We start from the raw sequence: 26,011 nt of genomic DNA, 5'->3' as shown, positions 1-26,011 counted from the left end.
AGTAAAGGTAAAGGTAAAGGGACCCCTGACAGTTAAGTCCAGTTGCAAACAACTCTGGGGTTGCAGCGCTCATCTCACTTTACAGGTCGAAGGAGCCGGCGTTCGGCCGCTTCCGCAGACAGTTTTTTCGGGTCATGTGGCCAGCATGACTAAGCCGCTTCTGGCGCAGTGGAACACTGACACCAGAGCAGCACACAGAAAGGCCGTTTACCTTCCTGCAGGAGCGGTACCTATTAATCTACTTGCACTTTTGGCGTGCTTTCGAACTGCTAGGTTGGCAGGAGCTGGGACTGAGCAACGGGAACACACCCCATTGCAGGGATTCGAACCGCCGACCTTTTGATCTGCAAGCCCAAGGCTCAGTGGTTTAGACCACAGCACCACCCGCGTCCCAAGAGACAAGTAGTTAAGTGATATATACGTTATTCAAATAAAATAATAAAATAAATACACATGCTTTTTATTCTTTAAAAGGATGAATCTAAAACACCAGACATTTTAAACTTTGTTAAAGCCATGCCTGAGGTAGCAATCATCATCCTGCTCAGTTTAAAAATAACTTTCATCATGATGCTAAATTGAATACTAGCAGTACATTCTGGCAGTGGTAGCACCAGAAAAAAGGGGGGGGAGGACAGAAGGGGTAATGTTTCAGAAATGGGGGACGTGAGGAGCTGAACCCCTTGTTTTGGGGGGTGCTTTTCCATGCAAACTTTGGGATCTAGCAATGAAATCCCACTTTTAATCCAGTACAGAAGATGATGCAATTCAAGTGCTATTGAAAATTCATTTTGAATATTTGCAATCCTTACCTACTTTAATAGGAGGTTTCCTGCACATTAAGGATTTGTGTGGTTAGGCTTTGGTAAGTATAAAATCCACACACCCCTGAAATATTGCTAACATTTAGGAATGTGTTCAATTTATTTCTCAACTGCAATGATCTTTCACAAGTTCTTGACAGCATAATCTCCCCCTTTCCACAAATACTAAGGCACTATTTTTAAAAATGCAGCAATATGTTTCCCCAAACTTGCAAAGGCCATGCAATGCAGGAATATTGGATGTGATGGGTAGAATGAGCTAAAGTGAAGCAGCTCTCAATAAGCTGTACAATTGCAGCTATTAAAACATAAGCCCTCTTTGCTCTAAGCAAACATGCTGAATTCGAAGGGAACAACAAAAAATTACATTTATCAAACAAACAAGTCAAGGCTCGCTTTTGGTGCCTGTTACCACCCAAAAAGCTCAGCCGGAGGAATCTCCACATTGTGAGAGTTGTTGGACCAAAACGTGGTTTGCTTGAGTCTCACTGGAGTATTTCTGTATCTGGTAGAATAAAGGCTTCCTTCCTGAAGCTGTTAAACCACTTGCTCTTCTGCTCCATCTCTCTGAAGCCCTGGTAAGCCCTGCTGAAGCAGCTCAGCTGGAAGCAATACCTCCCAGCACACAGCATCTGGCAGAACTTCTTCTGCTGATCTTGGAGAGATCAGGCTCACACAGAATTCTATACTGGATGAATACCAACCTAGATGCTGATGGTGGAGGAGTGTGTTGTGAACTGGAGATGCCCACCTTACAAGAAATCCATCAAATCTTACAAGCCAGGGGCACTTATTTGTTTCTGCAAATCAAAACAAAAATTGCACTGACAGAAAACTGATAGAAGCTTCAGATTCCCAGATAATGGCAGCCCTAATAGGATGTTTGGAATCTCTTTTTCCTAGCTACCAGCTCATAACTCACTGGACTCCGATTTTAAATTAATTGTCTTGTGTGTTACTTGTTTTTCTGCATTATAAATTGGCTTGATTGCTAATTTTATTCCAGTTGTTATTGTTGCCCTAGAGTGTGTTTTCTATATACATTCAAGAACACTTTCGTTATTGCTGTGCTTGTGCTACATAGTTTAAAATGTTTTTTTTTAAATGTTATTAATGTCTTTAAATGTTCTGAATATGTTTTATTTTATTTTTAATTGTATTGCTTTTACTTCATTGTTGTTTGCTGTCCTGGGGTCCTTTGGAAGGAAGGTCGTGATATAAATGTAATGATAGATAGATTAATGGAAAAATTAAAGAATGCACAGCATTCCGTGAAACAGATCATTCAAAATCCTTCCAATAAAACTGACAGAATCCTGTGGATCTTTTTGGTGTCTGCCCTTTCCCACCTTCCTTTTTTGCTGTGTACTGTCAGCTTGGTTAGTGGGATTATGTCAGCCGAAAGCAGGCATGGCCAAACTTGGCCCTCCAGCTATTTTGGGACTGCAATTCCCATCATCCCTGACCACTGGTCCTGTTAGCTAGGGATGATGGGAGTTGTAGTCCCAAAGCATCTGGAGGGCCAAGTTTGGCCATGCCTAGCCTAAAGAGATACATTTGTATTATTGTTCGATGATTTCTTTAAAATGTATGAAAATCCCAAAACAATGTAACTATTGTAACTGGTGTAACTGTTTTCTGGATTGTGTCCTAACATTTTTTGTTGTTTTTAAAAGTAGCCTGCATTAAAGTGTTTTGTTTTGCTTTTTGCCCGGGGGGGGGGGGCAAACACCAAACGGACCACATAGAAGCGAGCAAGCCCACACCATGGAGTACAGTACCATCAGTTCCTGAAAGAACCATCAATAGCCTGAGAGAACTGTTGGGACACCCTCTACCTCACCTTTTTGGGGGTTACTAAAGGTAGAACTGTGCCTTGAGAGAAGGCAGAAGTGAAGAAGCTGAGGTCAGGAGCACATCCCATCAGCTCCTGAAGAGTTCATCAGTCACCCTGAGAGGACTCCGTTGGACTATATTTTACACCATGGAGCAATGGTATAGTCACCAACTGTAGGCAAGGATGGTCTACACTTTTGGGGGCCCTACCCCAAAGAAGGGAACTCAGATTTTGAAGTCAAAATGTGCCAAATGCAATATCCCCTCTGTTTTCCTTCTGCCCCCTTGTGATGGCCTCCAGCAACACACACACAAAGTTGTCCGCAATAACAAAACATAATACAACTATCAACCAATAAACTCTAATACAATAATTTCTTCTTTTACAGCTTTAATTAGAAGTGAAGTCTCCACAGTAAACAAATAGTGTTATGTGCCAGACCAATACTTATATTCAGTAAAAGCCTGGGAGGCAGAAGTGCAACTTGAATAAAATATTGGGGGGGGGGCAGGTAAGCCCCGCCAGGTAAGCCCTTTCCCTAGGAGTTGGCTCTTATGCTGGGAGGACAGATTTATTTTTAAGATATGCCAAAACCCTAATGTGGTTAGTGCATGCCTAGCGGGCTCTTCTTTATTGTAGGTGCCACCTCTGTAAAGGCCCTCTGACTACCTGGAGACCCTCGGCTGATCAGAGCACTGAACAGCACTCACAGGTTAGATGTTACACATATCTTCAAGTGACAATGAGAGATTGGACAGAATGCTGTGGGCTATGGAAAAGAGAAGCGGGAAATCCTGCAGGACTTTTGCAACTGCAAACATATTCAAAATAATTCTGGAGTAAGGTGCCATAGTTGGACTAACTGCTGAGTTAACATATTTAGGATTGGATTGTCCATTGTGTATATGAAGAAAAGTAGTAGGCTGTGTACACAGCACACAGAAAGTGCGCCCTTTCCCCAGGAACTCTAGTGTTTATCCCTTACAGAGTTACAATTCCCAGCACCCTAATAATAATATTATTATTACTTAAACCCCAGCCACTCTGGGCGGCTTCCAACAGAATATTAAAAACACAATAAAATATCAAACATTAAAACAACCTAAACAGGGCTGCCTTCAGATGTCTTCTAAAAGTAGATAGTTGTTTATTTCCTTGACATCTGATGGGAGGGCGTTCCACAGGGTGGAAGAACACTGCCAAGAAGGCCCTCTGCCTGGTTCCCTGTAACTTCACTTCTCAGCGAGGGAACCACCAGAAGGCCCTTGGAGCTGCACCTCAGTGTCCGGGCTGAACGATGGGGGTGGAGATGCTCCTTCAGGTACACTGGGCCAAGGCTGTTTAGGGCTTTAAAGGTCAACACCAACACTTTGAATTGTGCTCAGAAACTTACTGGGAGCCAATGTAGGTCTTTCAGGACCGGTGTTATATGGTTTTGGTGACCATCCCAGTCACCAGTCTAGCTGATGCATTCTAGATTAATTGTAGTTTCTGGGTCACCTTCAAAGATAGCCCCACGTAGAAAGTACAGCTCCCGGGATACTTTGGGGAAGATGTTATTTAATCTCGTGACATTTCAGATGTTGTTGGACTCCCACTCCCATGAGCTCCAGCCAGCACGGTCAGTGGAGAGGTGTGATGAGAGCCGCAGTCCAGCAACAACCCAGAACAAGCAGGAACAGCTCAGTCTTGGAGAAGGTGGAAGGGATTTGCTGGCACAAAAAAGATGCCCAGCACCATATGCCTGAAGACGGGGCAGACTGCATAGTACACAGCTGGAACACCATCAGAATGTTATTACATGAACACCACTAGGAAGTGGAGTTAGAAGCTGGAACTGATGCTGCATAGCATGACTTTCCCCCCAAAGAATCATGAGAAATGTAGTTTGTCACGGGTGCTGGGAATTGCTCTGTGAAGGGTAAACTGCAGTTCCCAATGTCGTGCGCTTTACATGTGAGTCTAATTGTCAGGGAAGCATAAGATGGGTAAAGGGGGGGGGGGTTGCCAGCTCTCATTAAGATTTATTATTACGCGAGTTTTGTAGTCCCGAAGCTTAACGACAGATGGTGGTGTAACTCCACCAATTTAGTCACTCCTTTGCTGTTGTTAAGGAAGATTCCCCTTGATTTGATTTCGGTTTTTCAAAGCCGGCGTGTTCTTCCCTTCCCGAACTATCTCCGTTAACAATTGGGGGCGGGCGGGAGAAGTGTGTGTGTGCGCGCAGAGAGGAATAATCCCATTTTGAAGAACACCGTGTTTATTGTTTTGTTCCTTGCCTTTACAAACAATCATAATGAAAAATGGCAATCTGATCTACACACAGCCGCAAGGAAAAGACATACATTAAATTAATTAAAAGAAGACGTTTGAAATAGGGTTGTTTGAAGCGAGGAATAGAATGCAACTCGGATTGGACTGAAAATATCAAGCCCAAAACAGGAACAAAGGCGGGCGGGGGAGGACTCAGCTTGTATTTAAACCAGAAAGTGAAGGGGGTAATTCATGCGTAATAACCACTTTGATTTAAAAAGTATAAGAACCCTGGGGTGGGGCGAGGGGGGGGGAATTGTTTTGTGTGTTTTATTGCGTGGTGCACTTTGCCATGCACAAACAACAACAACAGCACACTGTGCTCACTCCCTTTTTAGCAGGTCAACTTCAAAGTAAGTTGTTGCCACAGTAAGGAATCCTTACTCCTAAGAAAATGTACTAAAGATCGACCTCCTAATCCAGTTTCAGGAGAAGATGCGCGCGCGCACACACACACCTCGTCTCGCCAGGTGGGTAGTATCCCCCTTGAGTACAACAAGGCGATTATCTGCGGGAACTGGAGAGATCTGAAAGCTCTCCTTTGAAACAAAAGGCAGTCTAAAAATTCTGAGTTAAAACTAACGCGAAACGAGGAACTCCAAGAGGCGCGAGATCTGGGACAGGTTTTGAAGCAAGGGGACGATTCAGTTTGAGCTCCTCTGTCTTTTCAATGGGGGGCGGGCGAGGGTTGGACTCGGCGGCTGCATGTCAGAAAAGCACGCTCGGATCAAGCAGCCAAACGAACTTGGCCGCTGTCTGGGCTCCAGGCTGGGCAGCTCCTGCGCCTTTTTGTTTGGTCCGCGAGCTTAACTCGTCACACGCACAAAAAGGATGGCGAAAGGAAACGGGTGACTCTCCCCCGCCGCCGAAACTGTGCTCTGGACATGCCTGCCGGGAGATCGGGACCTTTGGGGAGAACATCCCCACGCTGCCCCGGAGCCTTCTCGCCTGGCCCGGGCGCCGCGCTTGGGAAGGAGAGAGAAAACCACTACCTTGCGCCCCAAGGCTGCCGGCTGCGCGTTGCCAGCGAGAGAGCTGCCTGCTTTCCCGCTCGGTGAATTATTTCGTTTGAAGGTTCACGGGAGTTGTCTGGAGGCACTTAAGATCTGCCCAGAACTGGAGTATTCGTTCTCCGTTCATCTCGCCCCCAGATTCCTCTTGATGTCTGGCGCCCACACTGCTTAGAGAAACTTTTTATTATTGTGGTTTCCTCAACTTCGAGGAACCCCCGAGTCGCAGGACTCACGCCCTGATCCTAAACAAATGAGCTTGGCAGTAAAATAAAATAAAATATAAGTGCCTGAATGGTTTCAAGTAATCCCTACCATGTATGCTTAGCGACGCAGCCTAACGCTCCACGGCACATTTCCTCGGAAGCAAGCCCCGCTGCAATCGCGGCCGAATAAATGCATTTAGGGACGAGGCTTAGAACTCCCCTCTTTGAAGTAACAAATAATCAAAGGGGGGGGGGACAAAACAAAGAGAGAGAGAGAGAGAGAGCAAGTGTCCCATTGAAACCAGTGCGTCTTTCCTCCCAAGTAAACGTGCCTCTTAGGCTCGCGGTGCTAACGAGCCATCAAGGTTTATGAGCAACTCGGACAATTAAAGAAGGCGGAGGTAAGACAAAAAGAGTTGCGAGAGGAAAATGAAGATGTTTTACGACCACCCATCAACAAGCACTCCGCGCCTTGCAGCAGTCAATAGCCTGGAGTGCGCGTGCCCTTGGGCTGAACTTTCACCTCTCGAACCCGGTGGAGCCCTATTGGCTGAGAGTTAGCAATCTGGGTAGGAGAGAGCCCTCGGCTCTCCGCAAAACCTGCGTCCTGCGCACCTCCTCCTGCTTTCTCTTCCCCCGCCTTCCCTTGCCTCTCAGACCTGAGCAAGGGAGGGGAAGGGTAGTCTCATCTGCTGCCCAGGCGCCTCCAAACACACTCCGAAAAGTATGCCAGAGGAATGGCGGGAATAGCTGCTTTGCAGAACGCACTTTTTTTTTAAAAAAAACCCCACCAATAATTATCCAAACATGAGACGCACATGGTTCGAGTCTTTGCACCTTTTTGCACTTCTCCGGCAGTGGAGCGATTGCAACCCCACAAAAAGGAAAGTTCAGCAAAGTGTGGCCGAGTCCTTTCCGACTTTTGTTTTTTTCACCTTCTCCGGTTTCTTGAGGGAAATCTTGAACTGGGGGGGTGGGGGACCAGGGCAAATTTGCTTTTATCTTATGAGTAAAGATGTGGGCATCGTCCAAATCCCAAGCGAAAGGGAAAATTTGCATAGTAATTCCTTTCTGTCCTTTCCGATACTCTTCCCCACCACTATCCACCGCGCGCGCGCTTTCCAACCGGCGGTGGGCAACCTATAATATCTGCGTCCCGAGAAACTTCCCCATTTGCGTAACACGCTAAGCCGAAAACAAACACTTCGCATTAATTCTGAGCGACGGTCGTGTTCCATTCAGATCTTCGGTTAATTTAAAAGAAATTTTTGAATTCTCTTTAAAAGCGCTCAAAAAGTCCCACCAACAAATTAAATCCAAGGCAAGTCCGCGAGATTTTTATGTAGGATTTCCTTTTTCACTTCTTAATTAATCACCAACCAAGCACTAGCCTTGCAAAATGATGCAGAAATATGAAATCAAGTGGAACGATTAGAAACTTGCGATGCGGGTATTTCATTTTGTTTTGCTGCTTTTAGAAACTTTCTCACAGCCAAAAAAAAAGCCGGAATACTTGAATTTATTTGTCTAGATTGCGCTTCCATATGCTCACGCGGTTTGAAAAATCTGATGTGCGCATGTATTTAAAATTAAAGTACAGTACTGCACCGTTGATCAGGCTTCCCTTCCCCTGCTTTTGGGGTGAGGGGCAACAACTGTTTCAGCTGGAAACGCGATCCGTGGCTGAAAGGTGTTGGGAAGGATATGTGGCGGTTGCCTGGCCGTTTTCATGGCTCTGCAAGGCGTGTGTGTAAAGCGCAGCGGGAAACCCCTTGCCAGACCCGAGCAAAAGTTACAATGCACTTTCGGAGTTGTTCGCGTTGCGTGCAGTAAAGCTAGCTAGAGGTGCCACCACCAGACCCTTTTGGCTTTTGTTGACGTTATTAGCCATTGCAACGCAGGAGATGGATGGTCTTTTAATTGCATCTCGTCCAAAAAGTTTCGTCGTCTTTTCTTGAGGGCGGGCGGGCGCTCGGTGGGCCTTAGTCGTCTGCCTGGAGGCCAGCAACTATGGCGGAAGGGAAGGGGGTTGTCGGTTCTCTAGTGTGCGAAACCGGAGCTCAGCCAAGGGAGCCAGTTTCGCTCTAGCAGCGAGTTCGAACCGGACAGGCGGCCGCGCGCGCAAGGCTTACATCCGCCACAGGCGCGCTCAGGCTTGGAAAGCGCGGAGTTCCATTTAAAACCGAAGTGCCACCGAGCATGTGCAGTGTGCCTCTCTCACACCCTCATTCTCGGGGATACTTACTCGACAGCAGACAGCGCTTTCTGACATGGAGTTACTAAATGTCCTTTCGGGAAGCCCACCCCACTGAACGAATAACTTCTGAGGAGACACGCACAGGGGGACATTGTAAGTTTGCGGTTCTGTGTGCGTTTGACTAAGTGTAAGCCCCGCTGTGGGACCTACAAACGGGAGGGGAAAGGGGGGGCATCGGAGCGTAGCTGTCAGCCAGGCGTCAGTTCCATTTACCCCCGTCTCTCTCATTCTTTCCCGCCTTTAGAGGAGGAGAAGGAGGAGGACGCAGCAGGCAACCTGCTGGCGCGGGATTTACCACGCTTTTCTTTGCAAGGAGAGCTGGGCTGGGTGTTTAGTGTAGCACGTGTGGGGCCACCCGCTGCCTTTCGCCTTCCTCGCTGTGGGGTGTGCTTGAAGGTCAGAGTTGAGCTCCTGAGTTTTATTGGCATACTAAACCTCCGGAGAGGGAGAGAGAGGCAGGGCGAGAGAGGAGGAGAGGGAGTCTGAAACGCGCGCGCTTTGACCAAACTCTGAAAAGCGCGGCCCAAGTCTGAGGAGATTTGCACACATACCCCCCCTCCTCCCCCCGTGCCAACGCTTCAAAGCAGGCTTTCTAAAGGGCTCTTGTAGTCCTTCCTGTCCTCCTCCTGAGAAGTCTCTCCCCCCCCCACTTCGCATAAGCCCCCCCTCCCGCTTGCTCCTTTGGAGTACTACCCGAAAAGCTGCTGTGGCGCAACCAATTTGACACGACGCTTTTGTTTTCCCCTCTCCAGTTTGCTAGCCTGGTTGTGGCGCGAGGGTGGAGGCGGGGGGAGAGAGAGAAAGAGAGCGAGAGAGGAGAGCAAACAACTTCTCGGGTGGTTTGTTTACATAGCAGGTGGACCTGACGTCAAGGAGGACGCTTCACTGCGAATCCGAATAATATCCTGCTCCGCGAGCAGGACTCCTTGCTCGGGAGAAGGCTGGCAAGCGGGGAGGCTGCAGCATCGGGGGCGAGGGAACCTTGCTAGATTGACCCCGCCACACTTTTTTTTGGGGGGGGGAGTGCTGGTGGCGGCGGGAAGAAACTCGCAGCCCCTCCCTGGCTTAGAGGAACACAACTTTAGGAACACAACCTAAAGAGTCGTTGCCACCCAAAAAAAAGGGGGGGGCGTGCGTGCACACGCATTTTTTCCCTCCAAAAAAAAATATCTGAATCTTTCCACAAACACACACACGAGAGGCAGCTGCACCCTCCATCCAGAGAGAGGGAGCCAGCCCCACACCCAGGGGGAGGGAGAACGCGAGAAGCAGCGCGAGCCTCTGAGAGAACGCGAGACCCCGCGCAGCTGCTGCTCCTGCCTCAGCTTTGGCGGCGGCGGCTGCTGCTGCTGCTGTTCGGTCGGCGGCTCCTTTGCTTTGCTTGCTGCCGCCCAGGCCCCGGGAGCCGCAGAGCCAGCGCCGCCTGCGGAGGAATATCCAGCCCATTCAGAGACGCTGCTGCTTCTCTCTCTCTCTTTCTCTCTTGTTGTTGTTCCGTTCGGATTCCCCCTCCCACCCCGCGGCTCCTCTGGCGCGTCCTGGCAGCAGCGGCGGCGGCGGCAGCTCCTCCTGCAAAACACTTTCCCCTCTCCCTCGGTGTGTTTGTATTTGCGTGTGCGTGCGCGCGGCGAGCGAGTGCACCGCCTGCCTCTCTCTCCCCCGCCGTGCCATCTCCTCGGGACCCTGCTCAGTCAGTGTGCGCTCCTGGTAAGTTTTTTTTAATATATATATAAATACTATTCCCCTCCCTTCTCTCTCTCTCTCTTTCCCCCCACCCCACCCCGTCCCTTCAGTCTGGGGTTTGACTAGTTACTTTCCTCCTGCCCTCACTCTCGGCTCCCCTCCCCCTCCCGCTTTCTCTCCAGCTGCTCCTGGCTGCAAGAAAAGTTTGCCTGCAAGCCGCAGGGAACATGGCGTGTCCATGTGTCCAGGGTGACATGTGTCAAGGTCTGTTCTTAGCAGGTGGCGAACGCTGTGGCCCACTCCTGCCCCTCTTTTCTTTCTTTCGCCGAAGCAAACGCCCACACGGAGACTTAATTTTGCATGCATCTTTGTTTTTGCAGGAGGGCTTCTTGGTTATAAATTAATCGAGGCAGGGTGTTAACCCCCCCCCCATTTTAACGCACCCGATCTTCGGCTCGGGTAGCAAACACCCCCCCCCCCCCGAAAGCCTCGTGGCACCTCAAAGACTTAGCAGACTTAATGTGCTTTGAGTTGTAGTGCATTTGATGTAAGATCGTGAGGTGCCACTAGACTTGGGTGGGTGGGTGTTTGCACCTTTGTGCGCGCTTGAAGTACAGGTGATCTTTGCAAACTCTCGAACTTGGCCTGCGCGGACTTTTAACAGTTGCTCACTGCAAGTAAAAGGTGTATTAAAAATCACCTAAATGCCGGCTGTTTTCATAAGATCTTGAGAAAACGTGGCGTGGTATTCCAGAGAGTGCGGTGTTGTTTTCTCCCAGCCTGCTCCTCTTGTGTCACTCTTGGGGAGGTGCAAGCGTAGAGTCATGGGGCGGGGAGCACGTGTGCCTTTGGGGGAGCAGCGAGACACCCCACTTCCCTCCATGCCAGACAGACCCTAATGCATGGAGGGGAAAAGGGAAATTGGCAGCAAGAGGGGTGGAAAGACGGGCCTAGCTGTGACACTTGGGGGGCTGTAGCAGTATTCACTGACTTCTCTTCCTTCCATCAGTTAGTTGCACGTGCATGGTGTTTCGCCTGTACCCTCTCTGGCCAGGACGAGTTACTGCATTCCTTTCATTTATTTATATATTTAGCTAGTTTGCTGCCGTTTGCTTTGGTCTCCTAACACCACCTTTTTCGTAGTGGGTTTTTTTAAAATTTATTTATATATATTGTTCTTGCTGGAGAGAGTGTGTTCACCTTGAACAACAGCAACAAAAAACGTTGGCCTACAACGCTAGATTAATAAATAATAATGGCAGACCTGTATGGAGCTCCGGAGGCATTCTTTGCTGCCTTTGCTGTGGGAGAGTCTTCTCCTGAATTTCACTCTTGAAATTCAAAACGCAAGAAAGTTGTGAAAGTTTAATTTTAAGAGCTTTCAAGATCAAGTAGGTAAATGGCTCTAAGGCATGTTGAGCTTTGTTTGTGGAGTTGTGAGCGTAAGGACAGGGAAGGTGAGGAATAAAACAAAACGCTAGCTGCCTTTTTTTTGCTCGAGTTTCTGAGTGATTACCCAAACATAAAAAGGTCTTAGTGTAAGGATGAATAAAAAATAGGGCAGAGTTCCCGGTGAAACCAAGGTAGCTCTTTGATGTAGTTTCTGTGTCTAAGTAACTTTTCACTAAAACATTTTAGCAGGCATTTTAATATATGGGCTTAAATACTGTACAACAGCTTTTGCTTCAAATGAAGTTGTGGTCTGCTTTCATTGTCAGAGTGAATTTTCTGCATCTGGGTACCTGTTCTACTGAAAACAGTTGATTGTGGGATCAAGTTGAAAAGAACCCATACATTTATAACAGATGGCAACAAATGATTAGGAGTGAAGGTAACTGGGCTTTAAGGAAAAGTTACTAAAGTGACTATTCTGCACTCGCAGTGCATTCACAGTGCAGAAGAGAGAGTTCTTTTTTGAAGTAGAAAATGAAATACGTTACACAACTGAGTGTAAGAGATTTCAGTGCTCCAGTGATCTTCCTCTTACATAGATAGTTCAATTCCAATAATTTTTCTCTCATATATATATATAAATTTGTTTTAAATAGTAATGCAGTCCTATGCATATTTACTCTGAAGTAGGTTCCACTTTATTCAGTGGGACTTACTCATGGGTAAGTATGAATAGAATTGCAGCTTGATGCTTGTGTTACTCCACAACTCAGTTCTTGTGGCATAAGTGTTGACCAATTCCACATTCATGAGTTTAGGATCACAGTGTAAAATAATTCATGCCATATTTTTAATTGTTCCTTTGCTGTTCTAGATCCAGATATTTGATATATACTTGATATACTTCGGTTGGATGGATCAAGTTATTAGTCACTCTATAGTGAAATGGGGAAGTGGAAGAGAGCACACTATTAATTGACGATAAATCACAAAAATGTTACCTGTTAGGTATTTTGCTGCTGCTTCTCTACTGCTTCAGATAAATGAAACCTGTCAAGAAAAAAAGTATTGTGCCTAATAATATTACAGTGCATTAATGTTTAAAGTAGTTTTCCTAATGCTACATTAAACATACAAGTGATCTCTTTTTTATAAAGTTAGACTTTAAGTTGCTATACTAGATATATTCATTTTAAAGAACATACTATAAACTGTAGTATGCACACAGTTCTTGCCACTGTATGCGCAACTACCATTTTCAAAAAAATATTGTGGCGTGCAAAATTATAATTGATAGTAATATTTTGCGCAAGCAAATCTAGTTATCTGGAATAACTACTTTGTAAAGGCTCATTTTCCTTCGCATATTAAAATTTGACATATCCAAAATATCATGTGACTGCCAACTAAATTTTTTTTAAATGCTGTCTGTACTCTTACAGATTATCTAATATGGGCCCTTAAAACAATTGGTTGTGGTATTACTGACTATTTTGTATAGTAAGCATCATCTGTTGAAGATCAGTGCAGGCTAATGAGAGCTCTATTTGTATTCTTCATTTTGCGACTGTGCCATACTAGAATCATATGAAAACACATCGGAAACATTGATTTATTATTTGCCAGTTATTATTATTTACTCAGGTTTTTATGATGGTTGCTACTAAAAAATATTGAGGCGACTTAAAGTAGAAAAATCTACACAGTGCAAAATTAAATTAAAATTAAAACAACATGCATTTTAAATGATAATATATGGATCATATCCTATTCTGTTGCTTTTTTTGGGGAGAAAAGTAGGGAGTGCTTGGTATTTTTTGGTAAAGTTTTATAAAACATTCCAACAAATGACTTGATCTGTCTCTTGGTTAAACTGGAGTAGTTTATTAGACTACGCTGAGTTAAGTGGAGTGGTTTAATTGGGTCTTGGGAGTTCTTTCACTTGTATTTGTAGACTGCTTATGAAATTGCCATATTGTAGACTGCCTGTTTGGGCTTCCTAAATGTAGTTTCTGGAAATAAAGCCTATTAACTTCAATGAAATTTACTTGCCAAGAAGAAGCGGTTATTATGATTTTATTGGTAACTGAAAGAAAATGAATAAACGTGTGAGTTCCAGTGCATGTTTACCTCTTGTTTTTTAAACAAAAAAATATATTTTCCCCATATTTTAAAGTAGATAAGATTGCAGAATAGCCATATGTGTAAACGGTTTGTAACTATGTGTCTAAAAACATAAATGTTTTGTTAAAACACTTTACACGATGTTATGTTTTGGAATCTTGGTGCTAATTGTTTATTCTCCTTAATCCTAAATACGTTACCAATGTCTGTGAGGCTTAATATACTTGGAAGTAAACCCCACTGATTGTGGTAGAGTATACTTAAAATTTTTGCCTGAGATTTAGGTGCTAGGTAGAATGTGACCATACTTTAATTACCACAAATAGAGGAGGTAGGTGGGAGAAGATAAAAAAGTACTGCTAGGCCACTGAGTGGCAACCAAGGAAAGAAGGGAGGTGGGGCACTGCTGTTATGGAAGAACACAAACTAGTGCGCCTGTAGGCAGTACTGTTTCCAAGTTCTTTCTAGGAATGTGATATAAAAGCTGGTTTATTTAATTGAAAATGAGACTTACATTCAGATATGGTGCATGTTTGTAGGCAGCGTGAAAACCCTATCTATACTTTTGGAAGATGTTTGCTACAAGCACTGTTAAAATGTGATGGGTTGACCAGAGTACCGGACTCCTGATTGTTGTGTTGTTTGTGTATGCCACTTAGGCTTTATAACCAAATTAAGCTAAAGCAATTCAGTTTAAGCAAATTTACAGCTGCCTTAAAGCATGTTTACCCTGTTCCAGTGAATGAAACTTGTAAGTAAATGGGGTTAGGATTGCTGCCTTGTAAATATATTTAGGATCAAAGTGATTCAGATCGTAAGTATTTCATCTTAAAATTATGCTATCTGATTGTTGTTAGGCCTGTTGTTCTCTCTCTTTCGAAATTAAGATAATTGCTTCTCAGCTTGCTTCTCCAGCATACCAAAGTTAATTTATTAGCATTTGGGAACTAAGTGTTACTGTTTACTAGGTTAATATTGGGGTAGGTTCTTGCTAAGAATTGAATAATGTATCTTTGTGTGTTGTCTGAGTCAAATTATGAATGTGATGTTTACTTTTGTGAACTGAAAATGATTTAGGACACAGGTCACCGAGAAGTACTTTGGTATGATTGTCAGTGGAGAAAATTGCAAATCATAGTTAAACTTGGAATGCTATCAGTTCCATTACAAATATTGAATACTAATTTTGGGGCACTCAAACTGATTACTCTTCTGAGGCTTTTGTCAATGGTGTGCTAGAAATAATATAAATGGTCTATTGTACGAGTCCTGCGGCATACATCTCAACCGTCCTTAACACAAATACACAACACTGAATAGTTTAGATTTAGATTTAGATTGTATCACTTCATAATTGTTATTTTTCATAGATAGTGGTTATATATAAGCTTTCAAAACTGAAATGGTAGAAGTAAACTCATTCTTAAGCAAAAGCCAACTTCAATCTTAAGCACACATAATAGGGATAGGGGGAGTAAGTCCCATTGAATTTAATGGGGCTTGCTTCTCATTAAACTTTGAGCTGTTACAGTAATCATTGCATGTAATAGTTCACAGTATGCCTAACATACTGTATTGCTAGTGCACTCTATATTATGCTTTTCCATTCACGTGGCAATGATTTTCATGTATAAAATTCATATTGTTTGAAGAAACCCTTGCTTAAAAATATGTTAGGTTGGATACATAATAAGTTTAGTGCCCCTTGAAATTAGCAGGACAAGTTATGTCATGATCCATTACTTAAAGGTAAAGGTAAAGGTACCCCTGCCCTTATGGGCCAGTCTTGACAGACTCTAGGGTTGTGCGCTCATCTCACTCTAGAGGCCGGGAGCCAGCGCTGTCCGCAGACACTTCCGGGTCACGTGGCCAGCGTGACGAAGCTGCTCCGGCGAACCGGCACCAGAGCAGCACACGGAACGCCGTTTACCTTCCCGCTATAAAGTGGTACCTATTTATCTACTTGCACTTAATTGTGCTTTCAAACTGCTAGGTGGGCAGGAGCTGGGACCGAACGACGGGAGCTCACCCCGCCGCGGGGATTCGAACCGCCGACCATGCAATTGGCAAGTCCTAGGCGCTGAGGTTTTACCCACAGCGCCACCCGCGTCCTGATCCATTACTTAGGTGGGGCCTAATTTCCACTGACATAGGCTGCCGTACCTGAGTGCAAGTCTCATTGAACTTGGTGGGACTTACTTCTGAGTATATGTGTAGGATTGCATTGTGGATCCAATCTGCTTAGGATCAGAGTTCAGGTGGAGCTGTAGCTTGGTGGTAGAGCACATGCTTTAGATGCAGAAAATTGCAGCTTCAGTCTCTGGCATTTCCCAGTAGGGTTGGAAAAGTCTCCTATCTGTAACTCTTTAGAACTGTTATCACCCAATGCAGGCAATACTGTGCTAGCCGAATCAGTATAACAGCTTCGTCTGTTCCTAATCATTCTGACATTTATCTCTGCTTAAGCTCATTGACTTCAATGGGTCTAAATAGGATTGACATTTGACCCATTTTTAAAAAAGAGAATAAAATGACCAAGTGCTTTAAGGCATCGATTTTTTAGAGCAAGTTATGAAAAATAGGATGATGCTGATCACCAAAACTGTCATGTAGTAGAAGACTAGAATTCAGTGCTTCCTTGGCGCCTTTACAGAACACTGCACTAAACTATGCTTAGGCCTTCTTTCTCCCCAAAGTAAATACAAAGGACTCTGTCATAATTCTGACTACTGGGCACTTGTAATCTGTAGAAGATACAAAGGTCTGAGCACCTCTGAGTTTGTACTGAGTCGTTGGGCAAATAACTCTTCCTCAGAGTGGTCTGTGATATTCCCAGGGAGCCTCACATTGGTCTATCCATGGGTGGTAACTATGGTCAGTCTTTCAGCTACTCCATTGAGTGCAGAATTCCTTTAAAATACCTGCTGCTATCACCTAGTGGACTTGGAAAGAGCGACAGGATTCTATCTTTCTATTGTTACTCAAGTACAGACACATGGGGCTAGATATAGTTACCTAAGCATCCACCCACACACCAAGACAGTCAAACATAAGCATAAATTTAATTAAGGAACATAACATTCAGCTCAGTAAGTCTTTTTCTATCCAAATATCTTTTAGTTGTGGTTTCCAGGTCTAACATACTGTCTGCCTTAAGTTTCATAATAACGGTTTAAACACGATGACAACAGAATTGTCAGATTCAACATATGAGTGTGAGTTGCCCAGAAGGTCCAACAATGGTCACATTTCACTTCAGAAGAAGAAACTTCTCAAAGATGAGAGGCTTTGTTAAAAGGAAATTGAAAGGGAGAGTGAAGAGGGCAAAATATCTTTAGGATGCTTGGAGATTATTTAAAACCACAATAGCAGCTCGGATAGAATATATAATTTAGATTAGGGAAGGTGCAGGAAAGTCCAAAAGAAAACTGGTGTGGCTAACAAGCAAGAGTCAAGCAAGCTATAAAAGGCAATAAGGCATACTTTAAAAAGTGTAAATCCTGACATGAGGAAAATATAAAAGATCACAAATTCTGCTCAATTTTGTAGGGGTCGTTTAGCAGCTTTGAAAGTGTCAATTGTGAGGTTGTTTCAAAATTTATTTTAATTTCTGTATTACAGTGGTACCTCAGGTTAAGAACAGACCTACGTTCTGGAGGTCTGTTCTTAACCTGAAACTGTTCTTAACCTGAGGTACCACTTTAGCTAATGGGGCCTCCCGCTGCCACCGCACGATTTCTGTTCTCATCCTGAAGCAAAGTTCTTAACCCGAGGTACTATTTCTGGGTTAGCAGAGTCTGTAACCTGAAGAGTCTGTAACCCGAGGTACCACTGTATTTTAAATTGAGATGCTGTTGTTTTGCTTCAGGGGCAAGAACATGGTAACAATAAAATAATATTTTAGAAGCCTTAAAACAAATAGTGTAAGCCTGTAACCATCCCAGGAAGATGTTGGACTAGTCCATAACAAAGGTATGAAAGGATTATTGGAGGATACGGAGATTGCAGAGAAGCTGAACAAATACTTAGCATTGATCTTTGCTATTGAAGATACCGGATCGAGATAGGTGGGTTTGAACTGTGTGTGCTTTCTGGGAGGGTGTCGGAAGAATGGCCAAATTAAAGTGATGAGAGATGGAGTTGTAGGGCAAATAGACAAATTAAAATCATCAAGCCACGCTGTCTGAATGGCATATACCCTAATATGAAGATCTTCTAACAAAAATATGCAACTTGTCACTAAAATCAGTTTCTGTGCTGGAGGATTGGAAAGTAGCCAGCATAAACACCAATCTTTAAAAAAGGATCCAGGGGGAGCTGGGAAATTACAAGTCCATTAGCATAACATCTGTCTTGGGTAAATTGGTAGAGAAGCATAATTAAAGCCAGAGTTGTTAAACATAGAAGAATAAGGTTGCTGTGGTAGAATTGGTGTGGCTTCTGCAATAGGAAGTTCCGCACATTTGAGAATACTTTTTGAAGGTATTCTCAAATATATACATATATTCTCATAAGCATTATATACTTTAATTTCATGTTATGGACAAATTGCCCCTGAATAAACTTAAATGCTCATAGAGTAAGAAGCAGGCCTTTTATGCATTAATGACTGATTAGAGAACAGAAACCTGAGGATATAAATAAATCAAACAGTTTCAAAATAGGGGATATGACTCATAGGGGTACCCAAGGATCTATAATAGGACAGTTCTGTCTAACTTGTTCATGAATTGATCTGGAATTAGGCAGTGAGCTGCTCAGGTTTGTGGATAACATCAAATTATCCATTGTGGTGAAAACCCAAGTAGACTGTGATGAACACCAAAAGTATCCTTCCAAACTGGATGAATGTTGATGAAAATGCTAAATGAAGTTCAATTTAAAACTTTAAAGTGGTGCACATCTGGGCAAAAGCTCCTAACTTCAGCTACATTGATAGTATCTGAAGTGATTGTGAATACCCAGGAAATGGGTCGTGGGATTGTGGTGTTAATATTATGTGCTACAGCATTGAGGAAGGCTAATACTGTACCATGATCACGTTTATTTGTTAATTGACTGAAAACAAAATTGCCAATATTATAATGCTGTTGTATAAATCTGTAGGGTGGTTATGAGAGAGCAACTTAAATAATTTGTCTCGGAAAGGATGTAGAGTTGGAGAAGGTGCGTAAAAGAGCAACCAAAATGATTGAATTAGGAGCTCTTTCTCTATGGGAAAAGGCTAACCTGTTTGAGGGCTTTTCGTTTAGTAGAAAAGATAAGAGGGCATGAGATAGATTTATAAAAACTACATAAAGTGGAAGTTTTTCTCCCTTTCTGATAATACTAGAATTTGGGGTCAACTACTTTACTCAATAGGGATGCGGTTGGCGTTGTGGTCTAAAACACAGAGCCTTGCCAATCAGAAGATCAGCGGTTCGAATCCCCGCAACGGGGTGAGCTCCCGTTGTTTGGTCCCAGCTCCTGCCCACCTAGCAGTTTGAAAGCACGTCAAAGTGCAAGTAGATAAATAGGTACCGCTCTGGCGGGAAGGTAAACGTTGTTTCCGTGCGCTGCTCTGGCTCGCCAGAAGTGGCTTAGTCATGCTGGCCACATGACCCGGAAGCTGTCTGTGAACAAACGCCAGCTCCCTCCCTATAGAGCCAAGATGAGCGTGCAACCCCAGATTCGTCCGCAACTAGACCTATTGGTCAGGGGTATCTTTACCTTTACCTTTACTTTCCACAATACATGATTGATTTATAGAATTAACTGCCACTGGATGTGTTCATGGCCACGGCCTTTGGTGCCGTTAAAATGGGATTAGACATGGAATATAGGCCTATAAATGGCTGTTAGCTATGTGAAACCCCTGGGTTCAGTAGCTGTATTTTTCAGACAATCAGTTGTGGGGTAGAGAATTGATTAATAGCAGAGATTAAGGACTGCTGCCAATCATACCCAGCTATGGAAACATGTTTCCAGAAGCATCTGGCTGGCCACTGTTGGATTTGGTAGACTTCTATTCTGACCCAGCAGGATGGTTCTCATGGTATGTTCTTAGTGGATTTTATGTTTTGTCTTGGTGTACCTCTTTACATCTTTATCTTGTTCGTTGAGGGGGGCAGTTGCTCAAGGAAAATACATTGCCTGATAAATTGGCTTGGGTGCATTGGTAGCCATTCATTGGACTGAGAGGGAGAAGTTCTGTCTTTGCTCTTGACTGCTAAGCTCCTTCTGCAGATCATGGGAGGCCAACATGGATGCATGTGATCTTGTCAAGTGTAGCCAACCAGCCACTTCCATAGTCCTCTGATTAAGAGGTGGAACTATATGAAATGGCACAATGCGCTTATATGTGTCTCCAGAGCGCAAGTCTTTGTAGTGTACACACATGCTATATTATAAATACAACCAACAACGGTTGTAAAATTGTAACTAGTTGGCAATTATTAAACTGTGGATGGAATTTGAAGTAGCTCTAAGGAGATTGCTCCATAATTGCAAGCATTTATGATGGCTTGATGGAGTGATCTTCCCTGTGGTGTGCTGTTCTGGGGTTGTCCTGACTGCCCCATCTAATTGGAGGGGAGGGGGAAAGCCCCATTGCACTAGTGGGAAAAGTTGCAGTGGCTCCGACTAGTGCAACTTTTTAGTTGAATCTGGCCCTGTGCCATTATGATTCCTTTTTTTCATACTTCCTTCTGAAGCCAACATTCCTCTTTTGAGTTAATTGTCAGTAGGAGAAGTTAGACTGTGTACCTTTGTTGCAAAAAGCAGGTGTTTTCTGGAGAGAATGATAGGGCAGCCAGTGCCTGTTCATAAATAAAGGGCGTGTTCATATGTGACCAATACTTCAACCTGTGTAATGTACAAAGCCATTGCTATCTGATGAGTATGATGTAATATATAACATTGATGGCCACTTACAGATTCATGTTTTTGATTCATGGGAATATTTCACACTTTGAAACTGGTGCTGTCATTCATTTCTGGAAGGTCCTATCGTTCTGCCTCAAGATGCCACAAAGTTCCATCTTGTGTGTCATGCTTTTTAATACTTTATGTTAATGTTTCCACAAGATGGACACTCCTGTAATCATCAAATAGTTCATGTGTTAAGTTTCTGCATAAACTCAGTTTTTTACTTAGTTTCCTTGTCTCCCAAACTGTCATGCTGCAGAGGTGGAATTTGCTAGAATAAAGAGAGTGGAGAAGGCTGCATTTTTAGGTTCATTTTAAAATTCATTTTATTTATTTACTCCTTAGGATAAAGGAGTTGGAGATTGGTTAGCTGCTAGATTAAAGTCGTTTGACACTTGCATCATTTCACTCAGTTGTTATTCAGTTATTTGGTACTGCTAATAGATCCCTTGTGGTTATATTTGTTCCATTGGCTCTGTCAAATTCAGTGTTCACTACTTTTGGTCAATGGACAGTTGCATCTGTGCTGTCAGGCTAGTCCTGTTGAAGTCTGTGTAGGTGCCTGTAGAGCTAGATTCCTTCAGAGGAGGTATACAGTTCTTATGAGATGGTTATAGAAGTAGAACCAGAAGCTGTTGGTTTCATTTCTTTTACCACCAGCTCTTTCTGTTGCTTCAGTGGTTTTCTTGCTGCTGTATTTCTTAATTCACCTGGATAGCTCAGTTGGTTAGAATGTGGTGCTGATAATACCAAGGTTGCGGGTTCGATCCCTATATGGGACAGCTGCATATTCCTGTATTGCCGGGGGTTGGACTAGATGATTCTCAGGGTCTCTTCCAATGCTACAATTCTATGATTCTGTCTTGTGTGCTTTATTGGCTGACTGCATTCTATGCAGCATAGTGACATCATGTAATGTTCTAGATCCGGGGTAGCCAACTCCCAAGAGACTGCGATCTACTCACAGAGTTAAAAACTGGCAGTGATCTATCCCCCTTTTAAGGATTCAGGTCAAAGTTGTTTAGCTTTTTTTAAAGGAGCTAAACTTGTTGAGTTTCGTTGGGGGGAGCCAGTGATCTACCAGAGATCTACCACAGACGACCAGTGATCTACTGGTAGATCACAATCTACCAGTTGGGCGTGCCTGTTCCACATGGTCAAGTTAAATCAAAAGCTTGATGTTGATGCAATGCTAGTGCAGCATACCTCTTTGAAGACTGTTGACATTTTGACATTGGAGAGTTAAAAATATACTGATTTTTGTCTTCTCGCTATAAAGGTATGGAATACATTTTCTCCTCTCTAGACACTCTTCTTTCTTGGCACTGTCTCTGTTAAAAGTTTAGAAGTAACATTGCGTTCTTATGGCTTTAGTCCCAAGACTTGGAAAAGCAAGCATTTGTAATAACATTTGTTTCATAACTAAATTAGAAACATTTCAGTTTCAACACAAATAATTGAAGGAAAACTGAGATGAGCAGGTTGCTAGAATCAGCTGGAAATTTGAAAGGATAAGACTTTTGTGGAAAGTGGCCAAGCAAAGCTTGGGATTGGATAAGAAGCTGAGAAAGGTATAAAATATTTGAACGGTATGGAAGTGACAAATGATGTTATTTTTAAAAAGTCTATATGTGTGGTAAGAGAAATTGGCTTTTATTTTTACCTAATAATAACTGTTTGCTCCGGGGGCTGGAAGGGAAGTTGTGGAGGGAAACCTTTCCAAAATATTGTTTTTATTTTTATCTTAGTAATTCAATTTGAGTTGCCTAATAAAAATATTCCCTAGGCAATTCTATTGGACATCATTCTGGGTCTATGGGTGGACAGACATTATGTCGACAGTTTGTGATGTTTCTCACATGTACACAACCTGATGAACAGCAATGTGGGCAGTATTTTCTGGGCAAAATAGTGGTAACCTGTTTAGACAAGCATTATTTGACCTCTTTTGCTCATATACACAAGAAATGATCATCCTGAACAGATTTCATTTCATCAGCACAATTAGGCTTATTAGTAACGACTGATTTATTGTATATTTAAATACATGTTAGGAAATGGAAGAAGCAGCTGATAACATGCTTTTAGCGTTGAATGAGCCAGAGAGGAATAGAACTGTTGGAAATTGGTGAAGAGTTTTGTTACAAGCATATGGCCCCAGGATATGGTATTAAGGCACATAGAGTCACCACCTTGCTGAAGCTAAGCAGATCTAGGGCCTGGTTTTTTGCCTGGATGGGAGATTGCCTGAACATCATGTGTACTCTACCTTGGGTCCCATGATGGAGGAAAGATGGGGTATAAATATAAGAAAAACACACAGGTGTGATACTTGAAAATGCTAGTTGGAGAGTTTCTGTTTCGAGAAATGCTAATAGATGCAAATATGGAAAAGAAATACAATCAATTCTTGCATTAAAATGTGCATTAAGTTTGAACTTAAGAAAAATGTTTGGATTTTTGTATCTTGCCACTGAGTTACAGTGGTACGTCGGGTTACATACGCTTCAGGTTACATACGCTTCAGGTTACAGACTCTGCTAACCCAGAAATATTACCTCGGGTTAAGAACTTTGCTTCAGGATGAGAACAGAAATCGTGCTCTGGCGGTGCGGCAGCAGCAGGAGGCCCCATTAGCTTAAGTGGTGCTTCAGGTTAAGAACAGTTTCAGGTTAAGAACGGACCTCTGGAACGAATTAAGTACTTAACCCGAGGTACCACTGTATATGTAAAAGACTTTGCTCTTGGTGACTATGCAGCTCTTCCACAATGGAGTTACCAGTTCATAGCTACCTTATACTGAGCCAGATCATTTGTCTACTTAGCTTAGTATTGTCTACACTGACTGGTAGCAGCTATCTAGGGTTTTAGACAATGGTCTTTCTTAACCCTACATGCTAAGGATTTCACCTGGGGCCTTCCGACTTCAAAGCAGATGCCCAGCTGCTGAGTTGCAGCTCTTTCTTGTTCAGAATGAGCAAATATAGAGTGGGTATTCTACTTTTTGCAGTTACTGTAATATGGAAATGTGATTAGTCTGAAGTAATGGATGGCTCTAAAAAGAAGGGGCAACTTGGATTCATTAGTACCTGTTTGAAAGCTTCTTGATGGCATCCATTATGTGTTGTTCCTCCACTCATTGCATCCCCAAATATAAGTTTTGTTTTTTTTAAAGTTTTTCTCAAAGTAATGGGAAAATAAGAGTTCATAGAAAACACAAACATAAAGTTTTCTGGAGTTAAAAATAGGAATTAAAATATTTATGATGGCGCACAGTGTTGTATGTGAAAGCACAGATAAGGCTGTGGTTACATTACAGTACTTACAGTATTTTCATGACCTAAAATTTAAAGTGCAAAAGACCTAATGCAGTCAGGTATAAAGAGTCTGCCAAGATTGTTGATAAATAGCTATGCTTCCCCCTCCCCTTCAATATTGACATTCTTGTAATATTTTTGTAAGAACATATCTAAACTTAATGAGGGAATAGTGTTGGGGGAAACATACTGATGGTCTTGTGTACTGTACAGTTAGCGTAGCACAGAAGATATGGAGTATTGCTGGGCATATTGTAAGGATAATTTTTCAATTGAAAACCAATTAGCATAGTGTATGAGCACAAAGAGTGCAGGAATATGATGTTAGTTTTGGAAATGATCATGAAATGCTTTCACCCAGAAAATTCATTCAGACTTGCTTGTTATCAGTCTGAATGAATTTAAATTACTTTTAAGGTTGTGATGATGCCAGTAAATTGTTCTTAGTGCACAGTAACTGTCTAAGTACACCATGTAATATGTATGGTCAATAGTTCACAAAATGGTTATAATTTACAGAAAGAGCAATAAAGTCTTGAAAACATATCTGTTCAGCAAAGAGAAATCAAGGTTTATTGAGATATAAATTAGCAAAGAAACATTTGTTGTTTGCTTATGTTTTAGGTGACTAATGCCTTGTTTTGCAAAAGGTTAGTTTGGTGAATAAAGTTGTAACCCAACTTTTTTCCTTCTGAAAGCTTTCTAGTGAAGTTGCCCAGAAAAGGACATAAAACAAATCTAAATAGGTTTTAAATATATATAACTTATAAAAACCCCTGTAAAGTTTATTTAAAGATATTTTGGCATTCTTTTTAACTAGGAATCAGATGATAATATCGGCATCCCAGCTGGAATATGCAGCTTAACGAGCGTGCATAAGGAGTCACTTTTGAAGGGAAAAATACTGAAGTTAGTGTGGCACTGCAAAAACTTTTCATTTAAAGGGGGATTTTGCGCCCTTTCTTTTTATCCATTGCCCATGAAGTGGCTCTTTAATATCAAGGAGCTATTTCCCCCCCTCCCCCCTGAGTTGAAAATTTGGATTTGAGGCTCAATGATCACTTAGAACACCCATTTTCTCTCTTTCTCGTTGCATTTTGAAGCACACTTGCTTTGACCCATCCTCTAGTTTCTCCACATTTGGTCCCCACCCTGCACTCAGCTCTCGCCTGTGGCTCCTAGAAGCTGTCAGCATTCGCAGTGGCCCCACCAGGTACCTAAACCAGGTCTCAAACCCTCATTGATTTAGAGACTTGGTCTTCATGTGAAGACACGCTACAGTGAATTGAGCAGACGAGACCAATAGTGGGTCCAACAGTCGAGAAGGTGGTTTGTACACTGCCTTCTGGCAACTCCTGCAGCCAAGCTCTATTGCTCTACTTTCCTTTAGACCACATCAGTGAGGCCGAGAGAGGGGTCTTGTTATCTGGGCAGCCCAGGACCTCCTTACATACTGCCCATGCTTGTGTCTCAGGGAGGTCACTTCAGTGCTACAATTTTAGCAGTTTGACTTCACCCCTGGAAGTGCAGTCTATTGTTTGTTTCTTGAGACAGACGGATGCCAACAACTGTTGCCCCTGGATGCAGAAGTACATTTCCAGTCTGCCTCAGTATAATAATAATTAATAATAATTCATTATTTATACCCTGCCCATCTGGCTGGATTTCCCCAGCCACTCTGAGCGGCTTCCAACAAAATATTAAAAATACAATAAAACATCAACCATTAAAAACTGCCCTAAACAGGGCTGCCTTCAGATGTTTTCTAAAAGTCAGATAGTTGTTTATTTCCTTGACATCTGATGGGAGGGCATTAGGCCCTCTTCCTGGTTCCCTGTAACTTCGCTTCTTGCTGTAAGGGAACCGCCAGAAGGCCCTCGGAGCTGGACCTCATTGTCCGGGCATGCATCCCTGAAGTTCAGTGCAGTCCAGGTTGGCATGTGATGTTAATATGCACCTGCATTAATTGTATGCATGGATTTCCATTACTGTATACCTTACTCTATAATAAACAAAATCTATTATATGAATGCCGTTAACTGCAGAATAAACCTCTGAAGTTCAGACTACTATTTCTTTGGTTAAAGAAGAAGAAAAAATGTTTTGCTTTTAATGGATTTGTTTTTGCCTTTTTGCAAAATG

General features: G+C 43.0%; 1 protein-coding gene and 1 long non-coding RNA gene across 11 annotated transcripts in view; one reads left to right on the top strand and one right to left on the bottom strand.

Annotated features, from left to right (window-relative positions):
- Window positions 1-1,190: 1,190 nt before the first annotated feature.
- LOC310743992 lies at window positions 1,191-20,724 on the bottom strand. Its single transcript, XR_014539311.1, has 3 exons — window positions 20,559-20,724; window positions 12,524-12,572; window positions 1,191-1,624 (listed from the first exon to the last, which is right to left on the bottom strand). It is a non-coding gene; the product is annotated as an uncharacterized lncRNA (long non-coding RNA).
- FOXP2 (forkhead box P2) overlaps window positions 8,423-26,011 on the top strand; it is a 351,241-nt gene continuing 333,652 nt past the window's right edge. For 2 of the 10 annotated variants that reach the window (XM_083574484.1, XM_083574482.1), the window contains exon 1: window positions 9,434-10,154. The gene's annotated coding sequence lies outside the window, so the exon portion shown is untranslated. Of the gene's footprint in view, window positions 8,541-9,077; window positions 10,155-21,484; window positions 21,832-26,011 lie in introns of those variants that run through there. The other 8 variants (XM_083574490.1, XM_083574491.1, XM_083574480.1 and 5 more) reach the window with 8 other exon arrangements.

This window comes from Podarcis filfolensis, assembly GCF_964270895.1.
Source record: "Podarcis filfolensis genome assembly, chromosome: 10".
NCBI lineage: Eukaryota > Metazoa > Chordata > Lepidosauria > Squamata > Lacertidae > Podarcis > Podarcis filfolensis.
Note: the sequence above shows the minus strand (reverse complement) of the source record. Positions and strands in the feature narration are given on the sequence as shown.